We start from the raw sequence: 19,482 nt of genomic DNA on the forward strand, positions 1-19,482 counted from the left end.
CAACATAAGTCGCTTTGGATAAAAGCGTCAGCTAAATAACATGTAATGTAATGATATCTTTGTGTGCGCAGTTCATTTTCTCGAGCAGCGACGTGAACTGTTGGTGTGTTGGAGCAGATCGCTTAACTATGAAGTTTACAACTTTCACCACTGTAGCCATAACCTCATTAAGATCTGAATTTTACATTTTTGCACAACGATTTTCTTGGTGTATTATGCAGTGAAGTTTCATGATGGGGTGACCAACTCGTTCCTCGATTAATGTGAGTGCTCCCCGCTGTTTCCCGACCATGGCGGGGGCACCTCCTGTTGTCACTGCAAAAATCTTGCTAATGTCAATCCCTCGCTCCTCAAAATGCTCTAGAGAAACTCTGGCTATATCCTCACCTTTTGTTGTTCCAGGCATTCGCTTTAAGCGACAGAGTTCCTCTCTTACAGTCACATCACCGTATCTTGCCATGACTGCCAAATGTGGTATGTCATTTACATCCACACTCTAATCAAGTGCAACGCTAAATACCATAGCTTCTTTCAAACCACCGGTCTGCTGCGCTCTTACGTTTTCTGCCATTTGCGTCGTTCAACACTTCTCTATGGAAGTAAATCTGTGTCATCGGGATTTGAAAGAAAAACATGATTGAATTTCTAGCACTGAATATTTAGGGTCCTCGCTACGACTAGTCGTAGAGGAACCTATTGTATATCAAGGAATTATTATTAGGGTCTGTAATGGTAAAATATGTTATAACATAATCTTATGCTAAAAGAGTGATTATTGTCTGTTGAAGCAATGTGAGAAGAAAAGGGGAGATCCAAAAGTTGTCTTTTGCAGCTGTGTGAAGGAGGACAGTCAAACCGGCCTTCACCCAAATGCTCGAACAAAGGAACTCTGTTACCCCAATCTTAACCGTGGTTCTTAGCTTATCTTGGTTTGCAATATTTCATACCTGCCACTGAGTATGGCCTTCATGTGTGTGTATAAGAACTCAGTGTTTTCACTGCTCTGAGACGCCATCTCCACAGAGCACCGTGATACGTGCCTGTGTAGTTGACCTCCTGCTTGCAAGCAATAAATGGACTTTTTGCAAATTTGATCATTCATCAAGACTGTTTTATTAGACAAATCATTATCTCTTCTCATATAGCATGAACTTCACACTTTAAACAAATTTCAGTGCACTTTCAGGGGCTTTTATGATGAACTTCATCCGATTTTTGTGCACATTTCCTGGGTGTGCAGAGGTGAATTAGTGTTCTTACAAGGGCTTTTATGATGAACTTCATCTGTTTTTTGTGCACCGTTTTGGGATGTGCACATAGGAACACGGCCTAACATGAAGAGACACATGCACATAATCATTTAACACTTCCAGGGGCTTTCAATCATATATTTTATCCGTTTTTAGTGAACTGTTTTGAGCTGTGCACAATGAAAATAAAAAATACTTTTACTACATTGTGCTCAAACCTTTTATTCAAACAGTGTGATACGAATCAGGCAGGGGACTCTATGGTACCTGGTTTGAGTCGTAGCAAAGCCATGAGTTACAATGCATTTTTGATATTCACCTGGGACCTTTGCAGCCAGCCAGCCATGCATAGACAGGACTAGTGAGTTCACCAGGATGGCTGAAGACAGGTGATTCTTCTTGAGAGTCCTCAAAAAGAAGAGGCGCTGGTGAGCTTTCTTGACAAGCCTGGAGGTGTTGGTATTCCAGGACAGTTTAAAAACAATTTGAATGCTCAACTTGTTGTGAAATGACTGTGTCTGTTCCACTTTTGGTTTAATGCACTTTGGATAAAAGCATCAGCAAAATCAGTTTTTCTCGATTGTTTACACACATTTTCTTAAAGCATGCCTCATACTCTCAGAACTCTACACACAAATAAAAAAACACACACACAATGGGAAAAACCCCTCAATACTCCTGAAAAATGAAACTTTACATTCAAAACAATGTTATTTCTTCTCAAAATGGTATTTTGTTTTCAAATGACACACAAATCATCATATGAATAGACTTTTATTAGAACCAGTTGAACACTGATGGGCTCAATGTAAAACATTATGATGAATGTAAAACACACATTCATCATAATGACTTTGACCTTTGTTTTATTCAGTGTTACACTTACTACAGACAGTACATACATATGTGTTGTAAAATATTTTAGAATATTGTTTTTGTACTCAGAACACACAAATACATGATAACATATATTTTACAGTATTTTTCCCACGAAAAAAATGTACACAGTGTACATCCCAACCAACACAAAGTTGCACATACAATGGTCTACATACAAAACAACAGAAGAATTTACTGTATACAGTTACAATAAAAAAACTGCATCCTGTCTTCTGTTCCGGTCTGTTCCACAGAACTTCATCCACATCACAAGCAATGTTTTCCCTGGCCAAGCAGCGGGGGAAATATCGCTCAGCATGTCGAATCCAGCCATGAAAAGCATCAACTGCTTTATCTTCACATGCGTCTTCCATAGCTTAGAGAAGGGGGATATGCGTTTGTGGATTTCGGTGATAAACTTTCCATCTCCAGGCAGAAAAGAATTCTTCCATAGCTTTGGTCAAGAGTTTACGGTCCTTGGCCTTCCTCGTCCTCTTACTCTCACTCCTCTGGCTGTTTCTAATGTTGTCATCCATTGCTCCAAAACAGAAGAGCTCACCTGTTGCCCTTTTATGCTAAAGCTCTGATTCCTAATTGTAACACTGTGTGACAGGTGTTTGCTCATGTGACGAGTCAGTGTGCTTAGTAGGGCAATTGACTTTAGAATTTTGAATGACAGTGTTTCTTGTGAAAACAAAATTTTCTTCATGAAAATTGTGCAGAGAATTGTGTGTAGTGTTTTGAAACTGCAATTTGAGTGTAAAGCAAGAATTGTGCCTGTAGTTTAGCAGAATTGTTTCAGGGGGTTGGTGCATGAGTTACATGTTGTGCTCATTGTGTGTCAAGTACCAGTATTTGTGTGTAAACAATTGAGAAAAACTGTAAATGGAATAGAAAGTGATGGTCCTAAAGGAATAATGTATGTGGCTCCATCTGCTGGAAGAATTTGTTTGGGTTTTCAAATTGTTTTTCTATTGAATACGTTGAGTCAGTTTACAACAATAAAACTAAATCAGTAAAATACAGGAGTCCTGCAATGAATCATACTTCATGAAGGTTAGTAGTAAAGGTTATAGTGTTTGATTTCAGAAAGGTATATTGCATTTTGAGAAGGGGCAGTTAGCCACATTAAATCTTTCAAATAATTGAAAACCCTAACTATCAGTATACCCAACATGCGTAACGTTTATTCTGTGCATTATTAAACAAAATCATGACTAAATGTGTGGGAAAGTAGCAGATTTAAAAACAAAATGTCAATTAATATGAATATTAAACCAAAATCTACGAGAAATAAAGACATTTGGAAAAAGAGATGGGGAAAGTAAAAACAGCAATACAAAGCAAAACTTTGGGAATGATATTGAGGTTAAAATGGTTTCCGTTCTGCTAAAGTTAGAAAATATACGTTGTCTAATACAGCTGTAGATAAGATATTGCAGGAGTTTAACTATTTTATTAATTTTCAAGTCTGTTTTGATTACTCAAAAGAATATTCAGCCCATTATTAGCATTAAGAGATAAAGGATGCCAGTTTGACCAGTGAGTAGTTGAAAAGCCGAACAGCACGATCTGTGAAAGAATCCTTGTTAGAAGCAAATGGTGATACAGATCCACCAAGCACCAGTGCTTGGTGGATCTGTATCACCATTTGTGGATGGACAACGCTAATCAAATAAATCCATTCATTAGGAGAGTTGCTGGTATTTCTGCTTTTGCATTAATTACAAAGTTATTACCATATCAATTAGAGAAATCAGAGATCATGTAATTAAGGTTTAACCAAAAGCACCTGCTGCCTCCGAGCTGTGATGTGGTTTGTGTGTGTGTGTGTGTGTGTGTGTGTGTGTGTGTGTGTGTGTGTGTGTGTGCGTGTGTGTGCGTGTGTGTGCTTCAATCCTAATCTAATCTGGCCTTTGACAGGACTCCCCCTCATCAATCCTGAGCTGTCGGAATTCAGCTTTTTTTTTGTATGTTGTTTTTGTTTATAGGGCTGCTGGCGGGTTTGGAGGGGCGTCATGCGAAATGTTGTCATGGCAATCCAGTTGATTGGCAGTGACGCCTGATTTGAAAGGAAGAATAGGAGACAGAGCAGGAGATGAGGAATGAGAGGGGGGAGGAGCGAGGGAATAAAAGGGACTCAGGGGGTCTAAAACCAGCCTGTGCCCCCCCCCCACTCTTCACTTACTGTTCCATTTCCTTTCTTCTCTTAATTTTCCTTCTAAGCCACTTTCACTCCTTCACCTACAGCTCTATTCCCACTTTAATAAGGGCCGTCCCGGTGCTATGAAGTTGTGGTGGCAGCCAGTTGGAGCCAGGAAGTGATTAAGTTGTTGGACAACTTTCTCAATTATTTTATTATTTTATTTTAGGTAGATTTGAAATTAGTCTGTAGTTGTTGATAATAGAGGCATCTAGAGGTTTAATAACTGCAGTTTTGAAGGCTTTTGGGAAATGGCCTGACTGAATAGAGTTATTAACTATTTGCAATACGTCTGTTGCTAGGCAGTCAAAAACATTGTTAAAGAAGTTGGTAGGAGCATCAAGACAGCCGGTCGATGGTTAGATTTGTCACCCTTTCCACTAGAGTTTGAGTCTATGACATTAAAGGTTGTCATCATTGCTGTGTTACTTTTGCCTGAATAGGGTGGTGATCCAGCATTTTTGTTTGAGATATTGATGGCGCGTCTGATGCCTTCAATTTTATCTGTATAAAAGAACGCAAACTCATTGCATTTCTCCGTGGAATGGAGTTCAGGTGGTATTTGTGTTGGGGGGTTGGTCAGTCTGTCAACAGTTTCAAATGGGGTTTTTGCCTTATTAGTGTTGTTGTTAATGATGTTGGAGAAGAATGTTTCTCCATCACTTTTTAAGTCTAAATTGTAGGCCTGGAGGCGCTCTTTATAGATACCATGGTGAATATGAAGTTTTGTATTCAAAGGTCAAGTCGAGTGACGCGCGATTGTGGCCTTTTTCGCTGTGACACCAGCGGACGCCGGCTGTTTATCAACGCGTGGGCACTGTTGTGGTTGGTTCTGAAGGCCCCTGAGACATTGTTTAATGCTTTTAAAACGACAAGCATTTGAAAAGAGTCCACATGTGCAAATGTTTATTCTGTCATGAAATGTCCAAGATGTTTCACCTCATCACAGGCCAGAAGGTCATTGTCAGCCAATTTAAAATGAGGGATTTTAAAAACTAAGAGTCCACACTGTTTGCAGGAGGAGCAGCTGAGATGAGGAGTTGGATCCAGGTGAAGAAGACGGCGGCGGCTGAAGCTGGCGGAGCAGCAGGGCGCCGCCGGCGGCTGAAGTTGGCCCGTCACTGTGTTGAATAAAAGCGTCGCACTCACTGATGTCTACGTGTCGTCAATGACAGTGCGGGCCGCTCCCCCGGTCTGCGTTTGAGCTCTGCCGCGTGTAGAGACACGCTCACACATAGATATATGTATGTGTTTTATTCACATGTTCATACGTGCACACGTGGGAGAGAGAGACAGATGGCCAGAGACAGAGGTTTTCACTTCAATAAACAGACTGCTTGCTGATGAGTCTGCCAAGCTCACGGGCACTTCGCCCCCTCTTTTGGCGGCTAGTGGGATTTTTCAATTCTCTCTGGGAGGAAGGCAGCCGCTGGGGCTGTGCAGCCGGCTGGCAGCTCCGTCTAGCGGGGCCACGAGTCAAACACAATTCATGGGCTGCTCTGTGCTTGGGATGCAGCATCTATAACGGGGGCATGTCGTGCGTTCAGCTTCGGGGCGTGTGTGGGAAACAGGGTCCTTTGGCGCCATCGTGTGGCGGCGGCGGGGCGTTGCAGCACCAGAGGGCAGCGGGAGTAGAAACGTCCACAGCGCACGTCGTGTGGCTCAGGCATCGATCGCGGCGCTGCAACACGACTGTGACTTTCATCCGGGTGTCTTGATCGGTTCGAACGGGGGGGGGGGGAGATTCCACTTTGTTGTGACAGCAGAGCGCCAGGGCAATTGCGGCTGGCCGGACGTGGTAAACAGCTGGGGGAGTCTCGTCGTTTTAATTTCGGTGGTTTCAGGACGCAGATTGGAGGGGAGCGCCCCCCAGCGGGCAGGAGGCCGCTCCCCCGGTCTCCGTTTGAGCTCTGCCGCGTGTAGAGACACCTACGCACCCACACACATAGATATATGTATGTATTTTATTCACATGTTCCGTGTTTATACGTGTACACGAGGGGGGGGGGGGAGATTCCACTTTGTTGTGACAGCAGAGCGCCAGGGCAATGGCGGCTGGCCGGATGTGGTAAACAGCTGGGGGAGTCTCGTCGTTTTAATTTCGGTGGTTTCAGGACGCAGATTGGAGGGGAGCGCCCCCCAGCGGGCAGGAGGCCGTTTTTATTTCGGTGGTTTCAGGACGCAGATTGGAGGGGAGCGCCCCCCAGCGGGCAGGAGGCCGTTTTTATTTCGGTGGTTTCAGGACGCAGATTGGAGGGGAGCGCCCCCCAGCGGGCAGGAGGCCGTTTTTATTTCGGTCGTTTTAGGACGCAGATTGGAGGGGAGCGCCCCCCAGCGGGCAGGAGGCCGTTTTTATTTCGGTCGTTTTAGGACGCAGATTGGAGGGGAGCGCCCCCCAGCGGGCAGGAGGCCGCTCCCCCGGTCTCCGTTTGAGCTTTGCCGAGTGTAGAGACACCTACGCACCCACACACATATATGTATGTATTTTATTCACATGTTCCGTGTTTATACGTGTACACGAGGGGGGGGGGGGAGATTCCACTTTGTTGTGACAGCAGGGCGCCAGGGCAATGGCGGCTGGCCGGACGTGGTAAACAGCTGGGGGAGTCTCGTCGTTTTTATTTCGGTGGTTTCAGGACGCAGATTGGAGGGGAGCGCCCCCCAGCGGGCTGGAGGCTGCGCGCACGTCAAGTCAGCGTCAACGCCGATACGTGCTGGTTCCGGCGGAAGCGCTCCGTGTCTTGGCGTGCTGCGGAGAACTTGACGGCGGAGGAAATGCCGTGTCGTTACGCGTTTCGAACGGCAGAGGGCAGCCTGTCCATTTTACATGACATGACATTACATTACATGTCATTTAGCTGACGCTTTTATCCAAAGTGACTTACAATAAGTGCATTTTCACATAGAGATGCAAACTCAGAAGAACAAGTAACAAGAAAGTACAATTTTCATCAAATAAGCAGTTTCAAAACATGTTATAGAAAAGTGCCATTATAAGTACAGTTTAAGTGCTACCATTTGTTAGTGCTACGATTTGCTACCCAGTGAGCACAAGACGTTATTTCAACGTTGAAATATGGTTGAAATCGGGTTGAAATGAGGTCTGAACGTCTAAGACCTCATTTCAACGTCTTTTCAACCGGCGAAAAAGGTGCGAGAAACATCAACGTGCTAGAAAAGGGTAAATTTATTGATTATGTGTCATGTTGTAACGTAAGGTTGAAAGAGAGACGATAATATCATTAAGATTATCATAATAATGAATGAACTGGTCGGCGAAATTTGGTCTACGCAAAGACGTGATTTCAACGCATTTAAGACTTTTCTTAAAACGTCATGAATATGGAAATACAGAGTGTGTGTCGTTAACAACATGCTTTAAGGACAAAATAATGCGGGCCGTTTCAAACATTAGTTGAAAACACGTAACTCTGATCACATCTGTAACGCGCATGCGCAAGTTCTTAGACGCTTGCACCGGGAGCAGCGCGACGTGAACGGGCTGAAACAACCACGGCTACCGGCCCCAATACTCTGTAAGTACGTGAGTGTTTGAATGAGGCACACCTGGAACTATAACCAGTTATTTTACTTGTGCTGCCCACTCGATACGGGAAGGACTGTTATTCTGGTAAGCTAGTTAGCGTTAGCGCAGATAGTTTGCTAGTTAGCACGCTAGCTTGGAGCATGCTAGCTCGGAGCATGCTAGCGTTCAACATAAACTGGACCAAAAGTAAACCTCACAGAGTATCTTCTGTGTGTTTGGTGTTACTAATGCGTTAGGTTGTTGTTGTACCCATTTCATATTATTGCCGTTCCCATGTCATGTAGAAAATACACGTTTTTAAAACAACGCGCCTGAACACAGTTCGCAGCTGAATTCAGCAAGTTGTGGCCTGTAAACAAGCTAGCCAACACATTGTAAGTTACGGCATGCTTAAAGCAACATTGTAAAGTATGGTACTGTGTAATATACCTGGAAATGTTACTCCAGAAATGCCATAAATTGTTTATAATGTCATAAGTAAACAATCTATAAATAAGGGTTCTCAAACACCTCCTGCTGTTATCATTATTAAACTTTTTATTACTGTCATTATAAACCCAAGTTACACACTTTTCCCTAAAGTCTTTGTTCTTCCCTCCTCACAGGTTCCTGTGGATGGAGGTTACATCTGATGGAGTTTGTCCCTGCGTTGTCCTGCCTTACACCTGGCGTACTACTCTGAATATTTGAATAATTTCTGTGGTAGGAATTGAACGTACTGTACATCTTTAAGTTGTTCTCTCTGTACACAGCTACTCCTCCACTGTTCTCCCTTAGGTTTTGTCCAGTTGAAGGTGAGTTTTATCTGTGCCGATGTGATGGCTTTGGGACAGGAAGCTGGAAGGTTTACAGACTGTAAAGCTCCCTCAGGCTTATTTTTCATTTTGGGTTGAACAAAATAAAATTAATTGAATTGAACGAACATGTTGACTAGAGGCATCTGCAGCTGAGGGGTGTCTGCGCATTCTGAATCATTGAAGTGACGATGAGGGAGACGGAGCTGATTTCAGGTATACGATCCGGATTCAAGTGACTCAGAGCCAAATGAAGTGCCAATGATTCAGAAAAATGGTTTACAAACACAAAATTCTAACTGACTGGTTTGTGTTGTTGCTGCACTTATAATTTCATAGTTTATTTTCCCAAAATATAATTTATTTTTGTATTCTGTTTTGTATAGGAAAAGTGTTTAGTGTTATTGATATGAATAAATACAAATTAATCAAATTGTGTTGTCCTCGTTATGGGCTGTTGACATGACAACTGACTGTGTAACTTGTACTTTTCCAGCGAGCAATTTATCTGTTGAAAAGACGTTGAAAAGACGTTGAATAGACGTCAACGTCTTTTCAACCAAAAAATGTTCACTGGGTAGTGTTTTAGTCAAGGTAGAGTCTAAATGGATCCGTGTGTGTCTGTGCACAGTGTGCGTGAGATTTTCAAAAAGGCTCCTTTCCCACCGGCAGAAATGATTCAAATGTTGCAAGTATTCAAAAACACGATATACTGGGACATAAGTGTTTCCTACTGAAATTTCTTTTGCGCTTCTGATTGGACAACACAAACTTCTCTGAAGTGTATTAAAGCTCCTTTTCTCCCCAAGACGTTTAGTCCAATCTTCCTACTCCTCTGAGTGACACTTATCTCAGTCTCCTCACAGAATTTTAGGCTTTTACAGATGCAGGTCAACATTTAATTTTTCATTATTGAAGAAATATTTTTTTGATTGTTTTTGATGTCATTGTTCTAAGCCTTATATGTGAAATGTGACGTATAGATAGATTTCAATTCTTTCTTTCTCTCAGGTGGTCTTGTCCAGCACCGTGAGTGTAGATGGCCACGTCCTGGCAGTGTCTGACAACATGTTTGTCCACAACAACTCTAAGCACGGCCGAAGGGCCCGCAGACTGGAGCCCGGCGAGTCTGTGGAGAATACTATGGAATATGGTGAGACGGTGACAACGTAACACTACAATGTTACACCTCATTTCAGTTTTATTACGTGTCTACTTCATCATTCACACTCAACACACTGTAACAGCAGGTACTTGAGTTCCTTAATGTCCATTTCTAATCGCCGTGATACATCGAACATAACCAGTGGTCATTAGATGAGCTAATTAATGCATTCATTAAGACGATAAAAAAAAAAAATCAAATTCAAACATGAAGAAGTCCATCCATTTCCTGCATGTTAATGCTGTCATTTTAGTACATTTAACTGATAATGCATCCATATTTCTATGTAGTTAAACTCTAAGTGTAGGACCACGTTTCTTTACACTGTTGTACTGCTACTTTTTCTCAATTAAAAGAGCTGAATACTTTTTCTATTTGTGTACTCAGGACACCAGTTTTCACTTGAGCTTTTTCAATTCTGTACAATTGCAGATCATATGATTTCTAAGCAAAATCTGATATAGATCCAATTCTGTGTGGGTTTTTGATGCTTTTGTTATTCACAAACAAAGCCACATATATACAATTAAATAACTATGAACATTTCTGAAAGTTTTGCGATGAGCTTTTTAATTGATTGATTGAATTGAATAAACCAAAACCAAAGAGCACTTCCAACACACCTGCCTGAGATTTACCGTCCTCTCTCCAGCTGCTGTACATGCTGAATTGAATGACTTGGGGTAACTCTTGCTTTGCCCTTCTGTCCAGCCACCCCGTGCATCAAAGCCATTAGTCCCAGTGAGGGCTGGACCACCGGCGGGGCGATGGTCATCGTCATTGGGGAGAACTTTTTTGACGGCCTGCAGGTGGTGTTTGGCAGCATGCTGGTGTGGAGTGAGGTAGGAATTGTCTTCAAAGCACCTCACTGATGATGGTACAGTCTGAAGCTTATTTTGAAATGATATACTGTATACATAGCATATGGCTTGGGTCATTATTTAAACGATTTATGGGCAATGCACATACATTCATCTTTCCACAGTATTGTGTCGGCCTAAATATTTACCAGGCGTGTAGGGGTATAATTTGTGCCGTCTTGTGTCCTGTTCCTCAGCTGATCACAGCACACGCCATCTGTGTCCAGACGCCTCCTCGACACATCCCCGGGGTCGTGGAGGTCACACTGTCTTATAAATACAAACAATTCTGCAAGGGAGCACCTGGACGCTTCATTTACACAGGACTTCACACAGGGTTTTCAATAGTTTAAGGACGTTAAAGAATATGGTTTGATTTGCAATACATGTTCCGCTTTTTTCAGCCCTAAATGAGCCCACTATAGACTATGGCTTCCAGCGACTTCAAAAGGTCATTCCTCGACATCCTGGTGACCCGGAGAAATTAGCCAAGGTGAGATAAGTTGCCAAAAATTGCCCATAATGTGTTTTCAAGGAACTGTGTCAATAATATATCCACCGAGATATTAACAGAATGAATGATTTTCTTTGCAGGAGATTCTCCTAAAGAGAGCAGCAGATCTTGTGGAGGCCCTCTACGGAAATCCACACAGTAATCAGGTAAATGGAAGCAGCTGTCAGCTTATAGTCGTGTGCGTCTACACATGCAGGCGACATCTTAAGAGCCTAAAAAAGTCCATGTGGCTTCATTGTGTAAATGTGACAATGCAAGCCATTGCTAATGTCTGTGCATCTCCTGCAGGACATGCTGCTGAAACGTGCAGCAGACATCGCCGAGGCGCTCTACAGTGTTCCTCGTCCTCACAGTCAGCTGCAGGCGCTGCCCAGCTCACCGGCCCACGGCAGTGTCATGGGCCTGGGCTCATATCCTTCTCAGTTAGGCGTCAGCATCGGGGAGCACGGACAGAGCAGCCAAGGTGAGCAGAATAAGACGTGGACCATTTGATACTTTCCTTCCTTTTCTTAAATTAACAAATCAAGAAGAACTGACCCGACCTTTTCATTGTTACTTCAGGTTACATCAGAAATTCCAGCAGTTTGTCTCCAAGGGGTTACCCATCAGCCTCCACTCCTCAGCACTCAAGTTACGGGGGCGGCGGAGGGATGACTGGAGGCTATGGGACAGTTCCCATGACCAGTCTCGGAGTCCCTGGCTCTCCTGGTTTCTGCAGTGCCTCCCCCACCGGCTCTCCCTACAGTAAGAGCCTCTAATGATCCATACACAGTTCTGAGCCCGCTGTCATGTTCAGACCTGAGACTGATGGTTGCTCTCTGATCCACAGTAATGCCGTCCAGCCCCACCATACCATACCGTCTTTGTTTGTTTGAATTATTTTGGTTGCATTTAATTGTGAATTGTATTATATAATATTGTGAACGGTAACTTTTTACATGGGTGCAGAAGGATGTATTATACAACTTTGGTCAAACATACACACACACACAAACAGAAATGCAAACGCAATGTTTTATTCAACAATTTCCTTCACATTAAGGTTTTCCTACAGGGCTCTACATCCCAGCGTTGGGTCTATTTTTGACTGTGCCCATCACCTGTGTGCTCATGCAGCTTGCTACACTGTTTTGTATACACGCAGCATCTTTATTGTGATGCGAGCATTAAAGACTGAGTAGAGCATGTCAGGATAAACAACAACACCCCCCATCTCTCTACTCTTCAATAAGCCTGCTTTTCTCGGAGGACCGGGCCTCTGGGGGCCCGAGTGAGAACCACACGAGTCTCCCTTCATCATGGCCGCTTCCTCTACGTCTCTTTCACTCTCTTAAAACACGCACAGGCACACACATGCATGCACGCACACACACACAATCTCACACAGACGGCGGACGTGTGCCTGACCACAGCCTCTGTGTACCTCCCTGTGTACCGGTGGCTTTGTGAGCGAGGGCCAAACAGAAACTGCAGAAAAACAGCTGGTTGGGTGGAGAGACAGACACATGAGAGATCCAGTGTGTTCATCATTTTTTTCTGATCTCTCATTGACAACTTTATCCAACACGTTTTTACTAGAGCCGGGACTTTAGCGCGTTAATTAAGATTAATTAATTACAATGTGAATTAAGATTAATTAATTACAATTAAAAAATAACACATTAAACATTTTTTACGCATTTTTACACTTATTTTTTGCACCGCGGAACGTTTCTCACTGGATGAGTTTCGGGGGGACCGATTATACTGGAGCACCAACTAGCGTCCATGACTTCAGACAACAACAAACCACAGTGAACATGAACGAAGAAGCTGACGAGACCGTGTCGGGTGGCCCCGTGAATGGGAAATCTTATAATAATAAACACACGGATGGAAGCGTCGATAAGAGCGTGGTTGTGTGCAAGCTGTGCAACAAGGAATTCACATCGAGCCTCAAGTATCACCTCAACGCAACACAATTAGCAGCTAGCGTGGACGTACAAGGACCCACACCCAACCCACACTGCACCAGATGACTGGTTTAAGGACCAGGGTAACTAAGACCACGTCTGAAAAAATAACCAATGTTCTGAATGTACTTGAAAGTTTTGGTCTACTTAAAAAAACATACTTTACAGAAGGTCTACTTACCTATAGGCTACCTGAATTTCTGAAAGTACTATATTTCTAAAAATGCTATTGTGAATTTATGTGGTAACAGAATTGGGATTTTATACAAAATATTTTATTATAATAGTTTAAGCATTCATGGGAATCGCAGCTTTTATTGTGTTGTACAGCATGGATTGGGGGGGGACCAGGTAAACCGGAACCAAAGTGCGAGTGGGGTTGCCTCGCGCCGCCTAGAGGGACGGACCCTTACTTTAGTCTCATAGAAGTTGGGATCTAAAGATGGCGGTTCGCTCGTTCTCACAACGTGCTTCTGTTTTCCAGGTTCGTACTCAGTGAAAAAGAACAAGAACTGTTTCCTCCCGGGGTGTATGAGGTGTGTTGTAGCTGTGGCGGGTTGGTAGTTGAGTGTTTGGTGGGGGGGAGAGGGCGTGTGTCCACTATGGCGCGCGGTTGCTCAGCATGAGCGTATCGATACTCTGAGTGAATGGGTCGGTGCAGAAGAACAGTCTCCCTATGTGTATTATTCATGTTATGACTGTAGTCATTTAAATATTCCTAAAGTGTTTGAATCACATCATTGCCTTAGAGAGACGATACATTTCTGAAGTTTAACAGAAAACAAATAACTATAAGTATAGATAACTATATGGCTTTAAGAATGACTTATCCTTGTGATATTATTGCATTTATTATTGCACTTTAAGAGAGGGACATTTATTTCTGTTAAGACAGTATTTTGAGGATGTAAGTTTTGAAGATGAACACTGTTAGGTGTAGAAAACTTTATTGACATGTTAAATTGACAATAACAAACTGAAATATGTTTACCTTAGGGATTGTTAGTGTTTGATATTGTGACTTGATGTATTGTAATAAAGATATTGAAGTTGGGATCTAAAGATGTCGGACAAAGTGCTTCTGTTTTCCAGATGGACATCGAGGTGAAAGTAGTGAACCCCATAAAGAATCTTTTTGTTACTGCCGTTACTTTCCATTTGAAACCAGTAACACTATTTCTACACTTGTCTGCTGGAATTGGTTGAACAAAAATAAAAATCCATGTGAAAAAAAATTACTTCTCACTGTTCTCAGGTCAAATATTTATGCAATTAAAATGCGATTCATTTCGATTAATTAATTACAAAGCCTCTAATTAATTAGATTAATATTTCTAATCGAGTCCCGGCCCTAGTTTTTACTCATTTTCATCATGATTTTACGTAGCCTACATTAGCGCAAGGACAGATATTGCACAAGTGGCATACTTCTGGTTATAATGGAACAAATAGATCTGTTGTACTACTGTTTAAATGTACAAACTATTAACAGCAGTGTGGTGCGAATATACTAATAATAAAACCAGTCCGTGGCACAGAGTTATTTTATAGTTACTTATTTACTTTGCTGCACTTACTATAATTGACTTGTCAATCACATGTTAGATCTGCCTTGTTAGTAAATGTTCCCAACAATTAGGATGGTTCTGCCTGAAATAGGCAGAATGCAGACCCTAATGTAAGAGAGTCACTTTTGTTGGTACAGTTCCTAATGTCACAATCTCTCTCCTCTTGTGGGTGTACTATTGACAATTAGCCAGATTAGAAGAGTGGAGATGTAATTTGGGCCAAACCACCGTATTGGCTGTTTGCTGTGAGGTGAGAAGGCCCCACGCTGGTGATTAATTACAGCCAGGCCGCAGGACAGAGGTGGGAGCTCCCCCGGTGCTGTCTGCCGCCGACATGGAGGGAAACCCAGTCGGGCTAATTGACCCGACTCCTGTAAGGCCATCCATCAAGCGTGGCCCCGTAAGAAACACATTATTCAGAGGTAAGTTAGTTAACCGACTAGCGCTCAAACCGATCACTAATGGAGTCGCCTGCTCTCCGGATCGCGTCGTCTGCTTCGACAAATCAAATGAGCAGGAAGCAAATCCCAAACCAAGTGGGTTTATTTTGTGTTTCATAGCGATATTGAGGGATGTTGTCGTGAGTTGACATTGTTTGGCCGCGAAGTAGAGTCAATGCCCAGGATAAAACACCGAATTGGCGGCTCGTGTTTTCGGATACGCGACTCCAGTTGAAATGCTATAATAACTTTCCCAACACGTTGTAAACGTGTGGCATCGCCTCGTGTAGCATAATTCCTTGTTTGAGCCAATCATCAAACGTAAGTTTCATACATAAGGTTTTCAACTGACTCAGCATTTATTAAACTCCCCTTTTTGTAGAATAACCTGGACAGCAGGGAAATCCTTAATGGTGGAGAAACCTGATGTGATTTAGCAATCCACTTTAGACTAAATCCTAGCACATCTTTGCCATTAGATGTAGATGACAGAGCTATTATTTTAAGACCCATCAAAACAAGCATATGGCAATAACGCCAGATCAATATATCCTGGCAGATAACCACTTTTTTCCGATGGACTATAAATTCTGAAGACATGACCATAAAAGTAGCTGAAACCATTACTGATCATTAGCTGGTATGGTAACGATCAGTCTGGTCTGTGATTGGATGTCTTTTCACTCTTTTGCAAACCTTTTGACTAAGTAGGAGAGACAGGTAAAGCAGGGTCCAGAGCAACTGTCTGGGTGGTGCAGTTGTAGCTATAGTGAAAGGTGGAGAAGGCCTGAGGTCTCTGCTCTACACGCCTGGTCAGGGTCCACATGTGCTTTCACTTGACTTCCACGTCTCTCAGAGAGAGAAGACATATGGAGTCACATACCGTGTAGTCCTGACACATATCTGCCCTTCAGTGCTGCAGAGGCAGAGAGTAATTGCAGCTGGATCACATCTGGTCTTCATAGGTGACCATTTGACAATGAAGTTATAGCTGTGTGTGTGTGTGTGTGTGTGTGTGTGTGTGTGTGTGTGTGTGTGTGTGTGTGTGTGTGTGTGTGTGTGCTTCAATCCTAATCTAATCTGGCCTTTGACAGGACTCCCCCTCATCAATCCTGAGCTGTCGGAATTCAGCTTTTTTTTTGTATGTTGTTTTTGTTTATAGGGCTGCTGGCGGGTTTGGAGGGGCGTCATGCGAAATGTTGTCATGGCAATCCAGTTGATTGGCAGTGACGCCTGATTTGAAAGGAAGAATAGGAGACAGGTGGAAGGAGGCGGACTGTACATCTAAAGGAACAGATTGGAACAAAGTGAGGACTCGCTGGGTGTCAAGAGGGAAGTCCCTGTCTATTTGGGCTCTGGTTTTACCTTGTAAAAGATAACGAGTAATTACTCTAACGGTGCACACAAAGATGATTCTAGTTCTCTGGGGTCCGAGTATTTGAAACAGAACGGCCAGATGTTATTTTAATTTAATGTTTCTGAACTGAATCAAATATTTCAGAACCTCACTAAAGGTGAAGAAGCCGAATGGAAAGGGACAGAGCAGGAGATGAGGAATGAGAGGGGGGAGGAGCGAGGGAATAAAAGGGACTCAGGGGGTCTAAAACCAGCCTGTGCCCCCCCCCCACTCTTCACTTACTGTTCCATTTCCTTTCTTCTCTTAATTTTCCTTCTATGCCACTTTCACTCCTTCACCTACAGCTCTATTCCCACTTTAATAAGGGCCGTCTCGGTGCTATGAAGTTGTGGTGGCAGCCAGTTGGAGCCAGGAAGTGATTAAGTTGTTGTAGGACAACTTTCTCAATTATTTTATTATTTTATTTTAGGTAGATTTGAAATTGGTCTGTAGTTGTTGATAATAGAGGCATCTAGAGGTTTAATAACTGCAGTTTTGAAGGCTTTTGGGAAATGGCCTGACTGAATAGAGTTATTAACTATTTGCAATACGTCTGTTGCTAGGCAGTCAAAAACATTGTTAAAGAAGCTGGTAGGAGCATCAAGACAGCCGGTCGATGGTTAGACTTGTCACCCTTTCCACTAGAGTTTGAGTCTATGACATTAAAGGTTGTCATCATTGCTGTGTTACTTTTGCCTAAATAGGGTGGTGATCCAGCATTTTTGTTTGAGATATTGATGGCGCGTCTGATGCCTTCAATTTTATCTGTATAAAAGAACGCAAACTCATTGCATTTCTCCGTGGAATGGAGTTCAGGTGGTATTTGTGTTGGGGGGTTGGTCAGTCTGTCAACAGTTTCAAATGGGGTTTTTGCCTTATTAGTGTTGTTGTTAATGATGTTGGAGAAGAATGTTTCTCCATCACTTTTTAAGTCTAAATTGTAGGCCTGGAGGCGCTCTTTATAGATACCATGGTGAATATGAAGTTTTGTATTCCGCCAGATTGGTTCAGCCTTCCTGCACTCTCTTCTCGCCGCTCACACGCGGAGCAGGGCGGCGGCGGCGGCGCCGTGTACGTTGGCCCTCTACTCTAGCTGTGTGTGCGTGTGTGCGCACATGTAACAGAGTCAGAAATACATGTTATCATTTTCGATGCATCATCTCTTAAGCCGATGACTGAAATGCCAAGTTGGGTGCGCCGTCGTTCTTTCTTGTTAGTGGAAAGGTCAAAGGTCAAAGGTCAAGTGACGCGCGATTGTGGCCTTGTTCGCTGTGACACCAGCGGACGCCGGCTGTTTATCAACGCGTGGGCACTGTTGTGGTTGGTTCTGAAGGCCCCTGAGACATTGTTTAATGCTTTTAAAACGACAAGCATTTGAAAAGAGTCCACATGTGCAAATGTTTATTCTGTCATGAAATGTCCAAGATGTTTCACCTCATCACAGGCCAGAAGGTCATTGTCAGCCAATTTAAAATGAGGGATTTTAAAAACTAAGAGTCCACACTGTTTGCAGGAGGAGCAGCTGAGATGAGGAGTTGGATCCAGGTGAAGAAGACTGCGGCGGCTGAAGCTGGCGGAGCAGCAGGGCGCCGCTGCGTACGTTGGCCCGTCACTGTGTTGGATAAAAGCGTCGCATTCACTGATGTCTACGTGTCGTCAATGACAGTGCGGGCCGCTCCCCTGGCCCGCGTTTGAGCTCTGCCGCGTGTAGAGACACGCTCACACATAGATATATGTATGTGTTTTATTCACATGGAAGGATTCCAGCCTCTCTGGGAGGAAGGCAGCCGCTGGGGCTGTGCAGCCGGCTGGCAGCTCCGTCTAGCGGGGCCACGAGTCAAACACAATTCATGGGCTGCTCTGTGCTTGGGATGCAGCATCTATAACGGGGGCATGTCGTGCGTTCAGCTTCGGGGCGTGTGTGGGAAACAGGGTCCTTTGGCGCCATCGTGTGGCGGCGGCGGGGCGTTGCAGCACCAGAGGGCAGCGGGAGTAGAAACGTCCACAGCGCACGTCGTGTGGCTCAGTCATCGATCGCGGCGCTGCAACGCGACTGTGACTTTCATCCGGGCGTCTTGATCGGTTCGAACGGGGGGGGGAAGATTCCACTTTGTTGTGACAGCAGAGCGCCAGGGCAATGGCGGCTGGCCGGACGTGGTAAACAGCTGGGGGAGTCTCGTCGTTTTAATTTCGGTGGTTTCAGGACGCAGATTGGAGGGGAGCGCCCCCCAGCGGGCTGGAGGCTGCGCGCACGTCAAGTCAGCGTCAACGCCGATACGTGCTGGTTCCGGCGGAAGCGCTCCGTGTCTTGGCGTGCTGCGGAGAACTTGATGGCGGAGGAAATGCCGTGTCGTTACGCGTTTCGAACGGCAGAGGGCAGCCTGTCCATTTTACATGACATGACATTACATGTCATTTAGCTGACGCTTTTATCCAAAGTGACTTACAATAAGTGCATTTTCACATAGAGATGCAAACTTCAGAAGAACACGTAACAAGAAAGTACAATTTTCATCAAATAAGCAGTTTAAAAACATGTTATAGAACAGTGCCATTATAAGTACAGTTTAAGTGCTACTATTTGTTAGTGCTACGGTTTGCTAGTGTTTTAGTCAAGGTGGAGTCTAAATGGATCCGTGTGTGTCTGTGTGTCTGTGCACAGTGCGTGAGATTTTCAAAAAGGCTCCTTTCCCACCGGCAGAAATGATTCAAATGTTGCAGGTGTAGCCCTGGCACAAAATTCACTCAGACATCAGGATGTAAATAGTTTTCTAAAAACCAAGTTAGAAGTGTGCATAAATATATTGCAAAAGATACAGGTGAATAAAAGCTATTCCAATAACAGCCTTATTTTTACAGTTTCAAGGTTGTCTTTTATGTAAATGAGTATAGTTTGTGTGTTATGTGCATGATT

The sequence above is a fragment of the Pungitius pungitius genome, chromosome 19, assembly GCF_949316345.1.
Source record: "Pungitius pungitius chromosome 19, fPunPun2.1, whole genome shotgun sequence".
Taxonomy (NCBI): Eukaryota; Metazoa; Chordata; class Actinopteri; order Perciformes; family Gasterosteidae; genus Pungitius; species Pungitius pungitius.